This window comes from Argentina silus (genome assembly GCF_951799395.1).
Source record: "Argentina silus genome assembly, chromosome: Y".
NCBI lineage: Eukaryota > Metazoa > Chordata > Actinopteri > Argentiniformes > Argentinidae > Argentina > Argentina silus.
Window position 1 is genome coordinate 24,956,319 of NC_139654.1, and position 16,146 is coordinate 24,972,464.

Genomic DNA, 16,146 nt, shown 5'->3' on the forward strand with positions numbered 1-16,146 from the left:
CCTCAAGGGTTCAAACATTCGCCTCATGTGTTCAACCAGGTGCTAAAAGCAGATCTAGAAGACCTGGAGATAAACAGCACAGTAATCCAATACGTGGAAGATTTGATTGGAACAATGTCATGAGGACTCCATAAGAGTTCTCCAAAAATTGGCAAAGGGGGGACACAAAGTGTCAAAAACTAAATTGCAGTATTGCTTACCTCAGGTTGACTATCTGGGAAGAACTATAGCTCATGGGTCAAAAGCAATATCACCAGGACAATTAGAAGGCATAAGTAAAACACCAAAACCAGTAAATGTGGGCCAAATGATGACATTCTTGGGAATGACAGGATTCAGCGGAGATTGGATAGAGGACTATGCGATAAAAACAGCAGCTCTGAGGGTGCTGATGAAAACAGCGGGTCAGCAGAACTTAAGAGCCCCTTTAATATGGACAACAGAAGCTACAATAGCATTTGAAATGTTGAAAAAAGAAATGCAGCTATGCACTATGCCTATGAGAAGGCCTCGTCAATCACAACGGGCTACCCAATAACAATATACACACACACACACATCACAAGACAGTGGAACTGTTTGAACAGGGAAGGTTTGTTCTAACACAAGCTAGGAACCTGTCATATTTGTCGTTATTAACATACCCAGACATCACTATCAAGAGCACTATAAATCCAGCTGAGTTAATACCACTGGCAGATGAAGGGGAAGAACATGATTGTATAGCACACTCGCTAACATTCACCAGGTTAAGACCAGATTGAGAATCAACACCCTTACTATATGCAGAAGAGACATATTTTGTAGATGGTTCATGTTATAGAGATCATTTAGGAAATCATGCAGGGTACGGCATAGTCAAACAAATAGGGCAGACATTCAGCTGTCCACAACCGTGTTCTGCCCAGTTGGCAGAACTAAGGGCACTGACAGAAGCCTGTAAAATGGGGGAAGGCAAATCAGTGAACATTTTTAATGACTCAGCGTATGCGCATGGAGTCTGTCATCTGTTTGGGGCAGTATGGAAACAGAGAGGCTTTTTGAAAAGTGATGGGTCACCCATACAGCATTGTGAGCAAATTAAGGAATTGATGTCGACTATGATGAAACCAAAACGGTTAGCGATCATCAAATGTCAGGCGCACCAGAAAGGCAATGATGACATTATTCAGGGCAATAATGCTGCTGATGAAGCGGCAAAGCGAGCCTCGAAGTGTGAGGTGGCCGTGTTGGCCCCAATGGTATTAATAGAACCAATAACGCAGCTAGAGGATATAATACGCATGCAACAGATTGCAGGGCCGTATGAGCAATCCATGTGGCTCCAAAGGGGGGCAAAAGGAGACTCTACAGGATTGTGGAGATTGCATGAGGGTACGATAGTGGCACCTACGGTGCTACTGGGGATTTTGATCGCTGATGCGTATGGTTTTGACCATTGCGCAAGGGGGGAAGTTGTGAGAAAGATAAAACTCCAAGGGTATTGGTCACCCTATTTACAGGCAATGGTAGAAAATGCATTGGCAGAATGCACAGTATGCACACAAAACAATGTGAGAAAGGGAATCAAAACACCCTTAGGACACATACCGGTTCCAGACGGACCATTTAAACATTTGGTAATGGACTATGTAGACGGGATAAAAAAGGTCAATGGAAAAGATACATGCTTGTTGTCATAGATAGATTTAGCAGATGGGTAGAAGCAACGCCATCGGCAGAATTAGGGGCAGGAAGAGTGGTTAAATTTCTAACAAGAGAAGTAATACCCAGATTTGGAATACCTAATGAGATTAGCTCAGATAATGGTGCAGCATTTATTCAGAAAACTGTGAAACAAGTCATACAGCACTTAAGGATAAAGCAAAGATTGAGTTGTGTCTACCATCCACAATCACAAGGAATGGTAGAAAGAATAAATGGTACCCTCAAAACAAAGCTGAATAAGATATGTGCCTTATAATATATACCTTACAAAGGACCACCACTGGAACAACTCCAGATGGAACTAAAGCAGTACATGAAACAACTAACTGAGATACATAAAGTTATATATTCACAGGAAAAAGACAAGCAGCCGGAGCCGGAGCCACCCCTGCCCAATCCGATAACTCCAGGAGACCAGGTGTACATCAAAGTCTTCCGGAGGAAGTGGAACGAGCCAAGGAGAGAGGGACCGTACGAGGTAGTGCGAGCCACCCCCACTGCAATACAAGTCCGAGGGAGTCTAACCTGGTACCACTTGAACCACTGCACCAGGGTCCCGAGGCAAGAAGAAAAAGCAAACCAGAGAAGAAGACGAAGGAACGGGTAAGATCGTACAGGAGCACAGAGGAAATGAAGGAACAGGTACAGAGGCTGAACAGGGGCCGGAAATCCAGCCCCCAGCCGAACGGGAAGGACAGTAGAGCCTGGGGGATCCTGGGGAAGTGACTAGTGATATATAAAGTAATAATACTAATCTATATGCTGTCCCAAATAGAACAGGCCCTGCCTAGAGAATTGAGTCAGGAAGTGAAGCAAACACAGGTTGAAACCAAAAGAGATAGGGACAGAGAATATAAGGTAAATTATACATTATGGGAACAGGCAAAGCAAAATTATTGGTATAAATGGGGAGAGTTTACAGCCCAGTCAGTAACAGAAGGAGATTGCCTCATGTGTAGTCCATCACCACTTAAAAAACTACGAGTTGTACCTAACCCACACACATACCAGGCATGTGCACAGTTATATAAAAAGTCCTGTCCCATAGAAGAATCAAAACGACCATATTGTCCAGCCAAATGTTTGGGTATCTTAAGCAACACCAGATACCATCCGTTTTATGATCAAACTTTTAGAGACCAATGCAGAAAAATAGATGTGAGAATAGATGAGAAAAAGAGGGAGATCCCCGGATTCAATTGATTGGAAGCAAAAGTTTGAATGCTTCGACAAACCACTTAACACAACATATGGCACCGCAAACCTGGGGAAATTTAAAGGGGACTGTCACGTCACGTGGCGTATTGTACCTTGGAATATGGAACAACCTAGGCCAAAAGTAGCTTATAACCAAGCAATATACGAATGCGACCCGTAAGGTAGTACTAAAGTAGCCCTAACATGTTTGAGACAGAAGAAGAAGTATCCAATGAGAGGCGCAGGATAAAACAAGATAGGCAAAGAAACTGTTCTGGACCACTGGTACTGAGATTAGGGGCTCCTGGGGCACCAGGAGGCATACCTCTAATCGATATATATCTTAGCCAGAATGAGCCAGTGGCAGATTACTATTGGGTATGTGGAGAAGGAAGGCTAATGGCGGCATTACCCGCTGATTGGTCAGGAATATGTGCTACGGAATAAATATCATGACTTTAAAATACCTCTCCGCACGTTTTAAAGTTTGATTAGTCTAAATAGCTTGAACGCTGTAGGAGGAGTAGCATACCAAAAAATCGGAAGAATTGGAATAATAATGATAAGAAAAAGAAGAATAAGTATGAGCAATAACAATAGTTAGACTCTCTCTGAACCACTCAATATTTGTTGTGAAACAACACAGCACAAGTCCAAAATGCATGTAGGTGACTAGCAAGCTAGCTAGTTCAAGCTAAAGCTAACAATGCTACCATTGCTACTAACTGACAAATAGTCATGCCATTACCCAGATACATTTGTTGACTGTGTCTACTACTGTAAAATGTAATTAAACGTCACATACCCGCTTCGAAGTCGCTCTCGCTGTCCTCCCAACGGGAGCCCTGCAAAAAAGAAAACAACAACAACCTGTCGTAGAAACGGCTGCCCCAGTCCACGCACAGCCAATCCTGAAAAACACGAAGGCATTTTTCAGGCCTTCCTTGCTAATGCTAGTGTCGTAGAATTTAAGTTATAATACTTAAAAATAAAATACCGTTAACCAGAGCTGTTGATTCATTCAAAGACTTTATTCCCGCAGAACATGAGAGCCGACCCCGTTATCTCCTCAGTCACCTGTCTTTATAGATTTCACACAGGTTAACGCCTTCTATTCAACGTGTTTCTGATTCCTGTCTACATACACCAATAACATTCAAGAACTACATTTCGTCATCAAGTTGTCTAATCAGGCCTTTTGTTCTGACTGTTTGACTTTGTTTATTACTTAATAGTCTTAGTCGCGATAAAAGTTTCCTCTGCACAGCCTCAGCTTTTAACCCACTAACAAAACGGTCACGGAGTGCATCATTAAGATGTGCACCAAACTGACAATGAGTTGAAAGTTGCTTCAAAGCTACTATGTAATCAGACATAGACTCACCGTCTTGTTGATTTTTTTTTGGGAAAACGGAAACGTTCCGCGATGACAAGCGGTTTCGACTTGTAATGCTCACTGAGTGACTCGCTTAGCTCCTCGTAGGTTTGTGTGCTAGGTTTTTCAGGACTGACTAAATTCTTTGAAAGTCTGTAGGCATCCGCTCCGATTACCGACAGAAACACGCTGACCTTTTTGTCAGTGTCCACCTCGTTTGCGATCATCCACTGTTCCAGTCTTTCCAAGTAAGATTCGAAATGTTCCTGTCCTTCTTTGTATTCAGCTAACGCACCGATTTGGAAACTAGCTATCTTGCTAGCTTGTAGTCGCCTTTAGCTACTTAGCTTCCGTTTGCTAGCCTCTTTCTTTCGAGCTACAAAGTTCGTTTATTGCGTTCTACTTGCTGCAAAGTTGTCTCTCGTCACTGGGATCATCTTTCATTAGATATCCCATCCTCGTCGCCAAATTGTAATATATTTAGAGTTATATATATTCACGGTTTCAATAACGGAGACCGAACATTACGTGGATGCTCGTTTACTGATCAATTTTAAGACAGAGTACAGCGCATGTGCACAACAGCTAAGGACTCATACACAGCCAATAGGGAAAGCCCTTATTAATACATTGGAAACACAAAGTTGTAATAATGCCAATACATTACAGTGACGTATTTTTGAAAAGTGTTGAAAATACATGTCATGCATCATTATTACAGAATAATTAGTGCTACTGACAATTGTCGTTGCTAGGATTGCGTCTTTCTTGTGCCATTTCCCCAGCAACGTGTGTGTAAGACTAGAGTGGTAGGTTAGAACAGAGCCAAATAAGGTGTAATTAAGCCATTACAACAACAACAACAATCAAATGACCACACAAACCTGACATCACTGTCCTGCCCTCCCATCAGGCAGAATATCTAGCATGTGTGTGTGAGTGTTGTACATAGTCAGAAGGTAGTCCTAGATGATGTACCAGGAAGAACGAAACCCAGATAACAATTCCCAAACCTATCACTAGGTAACATAGAGTAGGCCATTAGAACACAAATCCAATAAGTGTTGTTCAATATGCTTAAGCTGGGTAGTTGAGACCTAGTGACTTTGGAGTCTGCTATTGATGTCTGTCAACATGAAATCTGTCAAGAAATCTGCCTTATTTCACTCTATGGGAAATCCCATAGGAATGATTTTCGTCCAGTGGAGAGATAGAAATAGAAATTTAGTAAAGTCTCTTATTGGTCAATAATGGTCTGTAATGAGAGTTGGTGTCATTACAGATTCACACAAAACAAACTCAAGCAGTAGTCAGTCACCATGTCAAGTTATATTTAATAGTCTAGGACAGTTCAGATTAAAATACATGTTCATCTGGGTTTAAAGGTGAGAGCATGAAACCTCTTCTGATAGCGAGGGACTTCAGAAATGTAATTGGATATAGGGCCATCGCAGATTTTGTCCACAGCCACTCCCATGGCAGTCATTAAAAAACAATTTAAAAAAACATTGGTAATTATGTGAAACACCAAATTTCCTGATTCACGGCTCATTCTGAGAATTGGAATCATATACCAGCTATATACTAACTATGTATAACTTTGGTTTGTAGTCTCACTGAGGTCCAGCTCTCCACCAAGGGCACTGCAGAGGGACACAGCACGCCTCACCTCCCCCCTCTCACCTCCCACAGGGACCAGGTACAGGAGCTGCAGGAGGAGGGCTTTGCTGGAGCTGAGGGGAGACAGAGTCAAAGTCAAAGTGGCTTTATTGTCAATTCTTCACATGTCAAGACATACAAAGGAATCGAGAGGACGTTTCTCACTCTCCCACGGTGAGACAGATAAAGTGCCCAGGCACAACAGATAACACATACTAAAAGTAAAACATTCAATAAAAATAATTTAAACAGTGCAAAAAGAGCAGTCAGTAAAGACAGTAAATAGCAGCCAAATACTGTGTATTCTGTATAAAAAAATAATAGTGCAATAGTGCATTGTAGCAATAGAATAGTGGATTGTCCAGAGTCCGTAGTGTTTTTGGGGGGGGGGGGGGGCTGAAGGGTTGGGGGGGGGGGTGGTGGTTTCAGCTTCCTGACAGCTTGGAGGATGTGGCTGGGGGAAGTGAGGGGAGAGAATTTAGCTTCCTGACAGCTTGGGGTATGAAGCTTTTCGTGAGTCTGGTGGTGTGGGCACGGAGGCTCCTATACCTTCTTCCAGAAGGCAGGAGGCTGAACAGACTGTGTGCGGGGTGGCTTGCGTCGCTCACAATCGAGGTAGCTTTGCGGGTGAGGCGGGTGGAGTAAGTCTCTTGCAGGGATGGGAGTGGGGCACCAATGATCTTAGCAGCTGTGTTCACAATGCGTTGCAGTGCTTTCCTACTGTGTTCGGTGCAGCTACCGCCCCACACAGTGATGCAGCTGGACAGGATGCTTTCAATGGTGCCTCGGTAGAATGTTGTCAGGATCGGTGTGGGAGCTTTCGCTCGCTTCAGCTTGCGGAGGAAGTAGAGGCGCCGCTGGGCTGTCTTCGCCAGTGATGCGGTGTTGGTGGTCCAGGAGAGGTCCTCACTGATGTGCACCCCCAGGAATTTGGTGCTGCTCACTCTCTCCACAGCAGCACCATCGATGGTCAGTGGTGGGTGTTCGGTGTGCCCTCTCCGGAAGTCGACCACAATCTCCTTCGTTTTGCTGACATTCAGCGGGAGGTTGGGAGCGTACATTGTACAATGAGAAATCCTCCTCCCTCCTCCTCATCAGAGATCAGTGTGTCTGTCCTTACCCCAGACGGACTGTGTCTAAGTGGGATGAGCTCTGTGCTGTGTCCCTCTGCTCCTATGCTGACAGGTCCACAAAGGAGGAGCAGGAAAAATCCAGCCTGTGCTGCAGAGCCCTGAGCTCAGCAGCAGCCTCCTGTCAACACTGCAGCAAGGGATACAGGGTCAGCTGTACCTGGTGGAAGACCTCGTTGATGAAGATGATGTTGTCCCGCCAGCCGGACAGCGTGCTGCTGTTGGAGTGGCTCTTCTCTGGCTCGGCAGGCCCGTTGGGCTCCCCCTCCTCTCCAGTCCTTCTCCTTCCCCTGGAGAATTGCACAACTTTTTTTTATAGATTGGTGTTACAAATTCTTTAGCTGAGTAGTTTTACTGAGTTAATACCTATGTCTGATCTAAATTTCATGTGAATGGCTGCAATGGAAATATGTTGAATTAAACATTTGTTGATGTGTTGAATACTTATTTTCCCACACTGTATATACACACTCACTGAGCACGTTATTAGGAACACTATACTATACTCGGTAGGGCCTCCCTTTGCTCTGAAAACAGCCTCAATTCTTTGTGGCATTGATTCCACAAGATGTTTATAACATTTCTTTGACATTCTGGTCCATGATGACATGATTGCATCACGCGATTGCTGTAGATTTTTCAGGTGCACTTTCAAGCTGTGAATCTCCCGTTCTACCACATCCCAAAGGTGTTCTATTTGATTCAGATCTGGTGGCTGGGAAGGCCACTGAAGAACACAGAACTCATTGTTATGTTTCTGAAACCAGTTTGAGACGACTTTTGCTTTGCGACATGGTGCATTATCATGCTGGAAGTAGCCATTAGAAGATGGGTAAATTGTGGCCATGAAGGCATGCACATGGTCAGCAACAATACTCAAATAGGCTGTGGCATTCAAGCAATATGATTGATTGGTATTAACAGGCCCAAAGAGTGCCAAATAAACATTCCCCACACCATTACACCACCTCCACCATGAGAATGTGTACAGGTGTTCCTAATAAAGTGTTTGTTGAGTGTATATATAATATATATATATATATATATATTTGTATTTATTATACTACAGCATGTATTATACTTCATCACTTTCATATTTATTTGTGTCTCTGTGTGTGGTTTACATATGTATGTATATATAGTGTGTGATTTTCTCGAATTGTAGGACATCAGCACTTATTACCGTCTACCTTTTTCTAAAATGTTTGTTAATATATCACAACACTTACGCATGGCCACTTTATTATGGGGGTTTTACGTCCTGTTATCTCTAATTGTCTTATCACTATGCGTATTACTAATTTATTACATGTCCCCAGCATTTTCTTTTTATCTTAAAATTGTTATTATCTATTTATATAGGCAGGCCTATATTTGCACTTTCGCCCACGTAGCACTTCATCTCCTAAAGACCATTTGGGAAGACGTGATATCTGCACCCTAAGATCTAAGTGTCATTTCGATGAGGTCTGTAGCTGAGGCCATAAAGCATACCTAACAAATAATCAGGTGTTTAAATATCTTTGTCGTTTTGAAAAATGACCATTGTCACCTGCACAGGAATGCCATGCGGCCACCATTGAAGAAATGTGCTTCTCGAATCTATCATTAACGACTGTTTCCACACGCTTTTTTCATTGCATTGCCATATTATCAGTTGGTCATTGATGCCTCACGAATAACGACAATGCGTCGAAAATTAAAGAAATGTAAACATGAATTATGTCATTACTGTCGAAGCATCGAAAAGCTGTATGCGTAAAGGCGTCTCACAGTGGCTTGCCTGGAAAAAAAAACAAAGGAATTTGTAGCGCCCCTTTGCTGGTCTGGGCAATTAATAGGGGTGGCTAACCTGAATTCTTTAAATAAAATGTTATCTCTAACTATTATTGTATTTTTACTTTGTCTGTTCACATTAACACAGTCCCACCAATTACATGTCTTTTGTTCTTTTATTCAAATCAGTCTTCTTTCACTGATATTAAATCCCCAAAATAGATTGCATGAAATGAAATACAGTAACACTTAACGTGCACACACAAATATCCAAATGTAAATGGTAAACACTGTAAACCTCAATGAAAAGAAATAAAACCTATTCTAAAGCCGGCAATGATAACTATGATAACTATACCAAAGTCCAGTGCGTTGCAGGCCTGGCGCGTGTAGCTTGCGTGCGTTGTAGCTCACCTAAAATGGCGGCTCCTTCACTCTCACGAGCTAGACGACAAAAACCAAACTCCCAGTTCCTTAAGCAGGCAGCCGCGCGAAGCTCCTCTCTCGGCAACCGGTGCAGTTTTCTCGAACGGCAGGAATCTTTTGTGCCACTGTCTCTCCCGGTTGCTATCGACGTTTTGAACTCCCGTGTTGGTCGAACACACAGCCCATAAGCCTCCGAAGAAAAACTAGCTCTCTCACTGTAGGCTAGGCTAAGCCAGGTGGTTGACCGTCGGAACGGTTACTCCTCTGCAGAGAAATTGTTCCAAAACAGGTCATACGCCGAACGTAATAACTTATAAGATGCACGGGTTGTGCACTCGCATTATTACCTTGTTCTAAACACAGAAATAAGTGGGCTACCTATTTCCACAATATTAACCTTACTCAGCACAGCAGCATATTCCATGCGTTCTCTTCGTTCGCCATCCCGAATCTAACTTCTCCTTCTCATCCACCTGACACCTGACCTTCATCTCACTTTTTCATTGGCTCATGAAAATAAACAAAATGCACAAACTTTACATTTGAATCTTTTCTCACAGAAATCAAAAATAAATTCCTTTACAATATTGCCAGCATTGTGAACACAGTATTTAAGAAAACAAAATACATTTTACATCAGGTAAATAATTCAATACATGAACTTAACCCATGAAACTCTATTCAATATCAAACATAGTAATAGTTTTACCCTTTTTAAGTCCTATGTATTCTATTAATGAACTTATTCTATTTATACTATTTATTAGTTCCTATTTATTAATCAAAGAACTTTTAATAGTTAGGCCTAATTTTCCATAGGGCTACAAATTGGAGACACATGTGCTTACAGGGGCGTCGAACCGGCGGCTCCCCTTGATGGAGCAAAGTTGTTACATTGACAAAGACAAGCTCCGCGCTCATGGGCAATTTATAGGGGGCAACTGTGCTGCGAGTATCTAAGCAGTCGTATTGACTGGATGAAATGCAATGTTTCAAACAGATCTGATGAATTCACCTGCTTTGAAAAAGTGTGCGTCAGGGAGTGCTTTTGACACGAAGCAAAAATCTACAGTCAAGCGTCCTTCAGCAGACAGCCTTGTGTTCTTTAGTCATGAGACTTGTCAAAACGGCAGAAAAAAATGGTCACAAACGAAATATTGTTTCTACACTTAAAATGAACAAAGAAAAAATGAGCTAGCCTGATATAACTCATGTTCATGACGATGCAAATGTAAAGAGATTTCGAACTGTTCTGTTGCACACGTTGTGACTCATTTTATTTTTCTACAAGAATCATTTACCATGACGGGAATCGAACCCGGGCCGCCCTGCGTTAAAAGGCAGATTCCTATCCGCTAGACCAAGACGTGATATGTGCACCCTAAGATATCTAAGTGTCACTTCGATGAGGTCTGTAGCCGAGGCCATAGAGCATACCAAACAAATAATCAGGTGTTTAAATATCCTTGTCGTTTTGAAAAATGACCATTGTCACCTGCACAGGAATGCCATGCGGCCACCATTGAAGAAATGTGCTTCTCAAATCTGTCATTATAGTAAATTTAAAGACAAATACTAGCCTTAGTAATCCCACACCTAGGGGAAAAGGTCACAAGGACACCAGATGGTCCTGGAACATCTCAGAGGGGTGAGATCACTTAGGTGGGGGCTGACTAGGGGGTATGGATGCTTTGAAGTAGAGTGGTATACAGCTGTGTAAACATCATCAGGTGATCTGGGGACAGGATGGATGGGTGATAAACACAGTTGTAAACAGCCAAGACAAAAGGGCTTTAGAAAACAGCCTAGGTCAATTGATCTCTACAGTAGACTGATCGGCGCCAAGCCAAAGGGGGCGTAGCCCCGGCATGACGAAATGTAGTTCTTGAATATTATTGGTGTATGTAAACAGGAAGTAGACGTTTGTTGAATGAAGGTTGTTGACCTATGTGAAGTCTATAAAAAGACAGGTAACGGAAGTGAAAAGTGTTTTCAACTTTGCAAACCTGACCCGGCTTTGTTCTCTGTGAATAAAGTCTCTGAATGAATCAACAGCTCTGGTTAACGGTATGTTATTTCAAAATACCATGATTTAAATTCCACTACATATTTGGCGTCACGAACAGGATGGATAAATAAGGCTCGCATCGTGAACTATCGTTGAGAAGGGGACCGGACAATTTATACAAATTTAATGAGCTCAAAAACAAAGTAAGCAGAATTCGTGCTTTTAGTATAGAAAATTTGTATAGATCGCCCTGGACCTTTGGCCTCCGCGGTGGAACACGTACATGAGTCTTACCCATAAAGACATAGACACATACACATAATTATACCAATATAGACACATACTCATTCATACATTGTCATACATACAACCACATTCTCAAACACATATACATACATGCAAGTACATAAGTTGTTGGTTATATCTATATTTGATTCCCAAGGTGTAAGACACCAATTGTGATTAGGATATCTCAAGTTGAGTCCAAAGTGGTTGCCTAACATATTTCTTTAATTATACAGTAGAATCCTAGATAACCAATAATACAATATTGTTCTCTTTTGACAAATTACAGAAAAGAGTGAAAAGTAAGACATTTTACAATAACCCTAAAAGATAATTACTGCAAAAGGAAAAATGGAGAAAGGGATTACCCTGGTAACTCCAGTAGAAATATTAGAGAATAAAAACCCTCTTTTAAATAACCAAATAAAAGAGATGTCAGAAAAATGGGAAAAACTAACCAGTAAGAATTATACTAAGTGGCTAAAAGAAGGGACATTTGATGTTGCAGTGGGTAAGGAAATGGGAACACTGATAAGAAACCCCAAAACTCGAGTAAAGTCAAGAAAGAGAGAAATAGATATGTTAAAATTGTTCAAAACAGAAGGAGAAGCATTGTTAAAAGAAGAGAAGGGAAGTGAAGTGAGAAGGGGATCTAGAAGCCCCATAGAGCTGGATTGTTATGCAAAATTAGAAGAAGGTGTGTGGAGGTCAGAGTCAAGGCAAGAGAAGAGGACTAAACCATTGGAAGCCGGAGTAAGAGAGAAATATTAGGAGAAGACATGAGGAAAGATCCAGGAATACTGAACGAGAGTTGAGGAATAGGGAAAAGATAGGTCACCCAGATAGATATCATTGCCCCATCCTGATAAAAGGAAATCAAAGACACTATGTGCCCTGGGGTATGCAGGATGTGCAGGGAATAGTTAGCGGATTTCTTAACATACATGATGGAGCAGGTAAAGGGATTAGAAGCCTTGAGGAAGAGACTGCAGGGAAACTGCTGGCGGTGGGAGACCTCATAGCCCTGTTGGCCAAGGTACTGGGGGAGGCAAAGATGGAAGACGTTCTCATAAGCTGTGGACTGAAAGAAGCAAAGGACAATACCAGAGCCGATGGGATGTCATTTGACCAGACCAGAAATGAGAGGTGGACAACCCTGAGAGAAGAATATCCACAAAGGATGGATATTAAGACCCTGAAGGGAGACCCACTGGGAGAGACTGAGGATCCTGCCACATACCTGCACCAGCAACCAAAGAAGTGGAAACTAGAGACTGAAGTAGACCCAGAGGGAGACCCACTGATGACAACTCTGTTCAGAACCGCAGTGGTAGATGCCATGTCCCCTCCGGTGAAAAGCAGGTTAGAGGATGTGGTGGGACTCACGTCCAAAACACACAAGGATGAGTCAAGGCTAAAGGAGCAAGAAAAGGGGGACCAGAGAAGGTTAACACAGCTCCAGCTGGGGGAACTCACAAAACGAAAACAAGGCGTAATGGGCGCCGAAACCAAGAAACCAGTTCCATACAGAGCCATACCAGAACCACTTCCAGTGCTGAGACCTCAGGGACAAGAGCAACCCACCGTACTTGTAGTTCAGGTGCATACGCAGCAGCCCCAGCAGTTTAAGCCAGGGAAGGGCAGAAAGAGACCCCAAGGACGGTTCCAAAGAACAAACCCAAAAGGTCCATCTGACATGTGCTGGACATTTCCAAAGGGATTGTACTAATCCGAAATCGAGGGAGAATAGTAAACAGGGCTATAGTCAGCAACAGCAGAGGCCTCCACAAGGACCGGCCAATCCATATAGGGGACTAAATTATGGTTACTAGCTTCCAGTATTAACCACAGAAGCTGATCAAGAACCAATGCTGTAGGTTCAAATAGAAGATAGGAGATAGAGCCACAACCCTGCCCATACTGATCTCTGACCGGACTCCGGTGAATCTCTTGGGGAGGGATGCAATATGCATGCTGGGGATGAAAATATGGTGTTCCCCAGAAGGTGTATATGTAGATAATATGGTAATAAAGATACAAGAAATACCAATAACTGCAAGCGCAAATGTTTACTGGTTAAGGGAAATAAATTATGAAATAGAGCAAAATTGGTTAAGATGGAGAAAATTTATTGAAGCCCAATTGCCAGATGCAAGGAGACCACGATTTGACTTAAATTGCAACTCCTGCCAAGAACAAATCTGGCAGGAGCAAACCAAAAATCTGGTTGTCCCATTAATGTCACAGTATATTATAGGGGAAAACAGGGAGCAGCTATACAAATAGATGAATTAGAATTCGTACAAAAGTGGTATAATAGACCAAATGCTGCTCATCATGGGTCATAAATGGTAAATAAAGGGTATAGAGCAAGAGTCTTGGGACCAATGATGAGAACCACATTAAAAAGTATTTGGAAAGAAACAAGTAACCCATTGGTAAAACATTTTGCGGATAAGGAATTCATAAAAATAATATATACCACAGGAAGTAGCCATATTGGTTGAACAACAGGTTCAGATGAAAGAAAAGTGAGATAATCAATTAAATAGAACCAATAACGCAACTAGAGGATATGATACGCATGCAACGGATTGCAGGGCCATTTGAGCAATCCATGTGGCTCTGAAGGGGGGCGAAGGTGGACTCTACAGGATTGTGGAGATCATATGAGGGTACTATAGTAGCGCCTACTGGGCTACTGGGGATTTTTGATCACTGGTGCGCATGGTTTTGACCATTGCGCAAGGGGGGAAGTTGTGAGAAAGATAAAAATCCAAGGGTATTGGGCACCCTATGTACAGGCAATGGTAGAAAATGCATTTAAACTTATAGGTTAATTTATTAAAAACATTTAAATTACAAATTTGGTAATGGAATATGGAGACATGATAAAAAAGGTAATTGGGAAGAGATACATGCTTGTTGATATAGATAGATTCAGAAGATGGGTAGAAGCAGGGAACAGGGGTTACATTTCTAACAAGAGAAGAAATACCCAGATTTGGAATAACTAATGAGATTAGCTCAGATAATGGTGCAGTATTTATTCAGAAAACTGTGAAACAAGTCATACAGCAGTTAAGAATAATGCAAAGATTGGGTTGTGTCTACCATTCACAATCACAAGGAATGGTAGAATGAATAAATGGTACCCTCAAAACAAAGCTGAATAAGATATGTGCCAGCGCAAAGCTTAATTGTGTAAATGCCTTGCCACTTGTATTAATGAACTATCGCATGCAGACTAACAGAAACACGAATTTAACACCGCATGAAATGCTTACGGGTCGACCCATGCCATTGCTAACAATAAGAGGACCTTACAAAGGACCACCGCTTGAACAACGCCAGATCGAATTGATACAATATATGAATTGATTAACTGAGATACACAAAGTTATATGTTCACAGGAAAAAGACAAGCAGCTGGAGCCGGAGACACCCCTGCCCAATCCGAGAACTCCAGGAGACCAGGTGTACATCAAAGTCTTCAGAAGGAAGTGGAACGAGCCAAGGAGAGAGGGACTGTACGAGGTAGTGAGAGCCACCCCCACTGCAATACAAGATCGAGGGAGCCTAACCTGGTACCACTAGAACCACAGCACCAGGGTCCCGAGGCAAGAACTCAGGCAAACCAGAGAAGAAGACGAAGGAATGGGTGAGATCGTACAGGAGCACAGAAGGAATGAGGGCACAGACTTTGGGAAATTAGACTGGTTTGACAACATCCTAGGATCATGGGGAGGAATGTTGGCGAAAATGGGAATAATGGTTGTAGTGATTGTAGTGTTAGGACTGTTATTTTGTTGTATAATGCCTGTTTTGAGATACAGAGCACAATTAAGCAGATGAGTGTAACCAGAGGGATAGCTCCAATGGCACTCAACAGAATGGGAGGCCAACTAGACCTATATCCTGTTCTCGACTGGGGAGGCAGCAGTGAGTCTTCTGCCCCCTCATCCGATGATGACGAGATCGTCTACACTCCCAGCCAGGACTAGCAAGCGCTAACAGCTACACCTACATGGGAGAAGCATTGCTACAATCCTCAAGAAAGACGAAACCCTGGCCATTCCCTTTGGGAATATTGACAATTTGAATGGACATTGACGTGTTTTAAAGTGTTTTGTGTGACAATTATTGTGTGTAGTACTGATAGAATGACCATGTTGAATGTATGCATAGAGACACAATGGGATGGCTATGGATCAGAGACAGGGGATGGTCCCCTGTGTTGGACATAAAGTCCCATTATAGGTTGATGTGTTGTGTGTTGTTTTATTTTTATTAACAATTTGTGTAATCATTTAAATGTAGTTTAGTTATTGCTCATGGGGACGGGTGCTCGTTTGCAGACCTGTAAAGTGGTTGCTCAATGATTGGATATGGTGAGAACCGTGGGGGAATTTTCCCTAATGAAAGAATGGGTTTTTCGCCCCCACCTGTAAAGGAGGCGTGTCCCCAGGAGCTAATAGAATGTCATGCTGTTGATGTCATACAGGTTATGTTTACTTCTGTGAGTCGCCTATGTATGTTGTCTTGAAATCACTTATATGTTTTATTGCTGTGTCATTGATGTG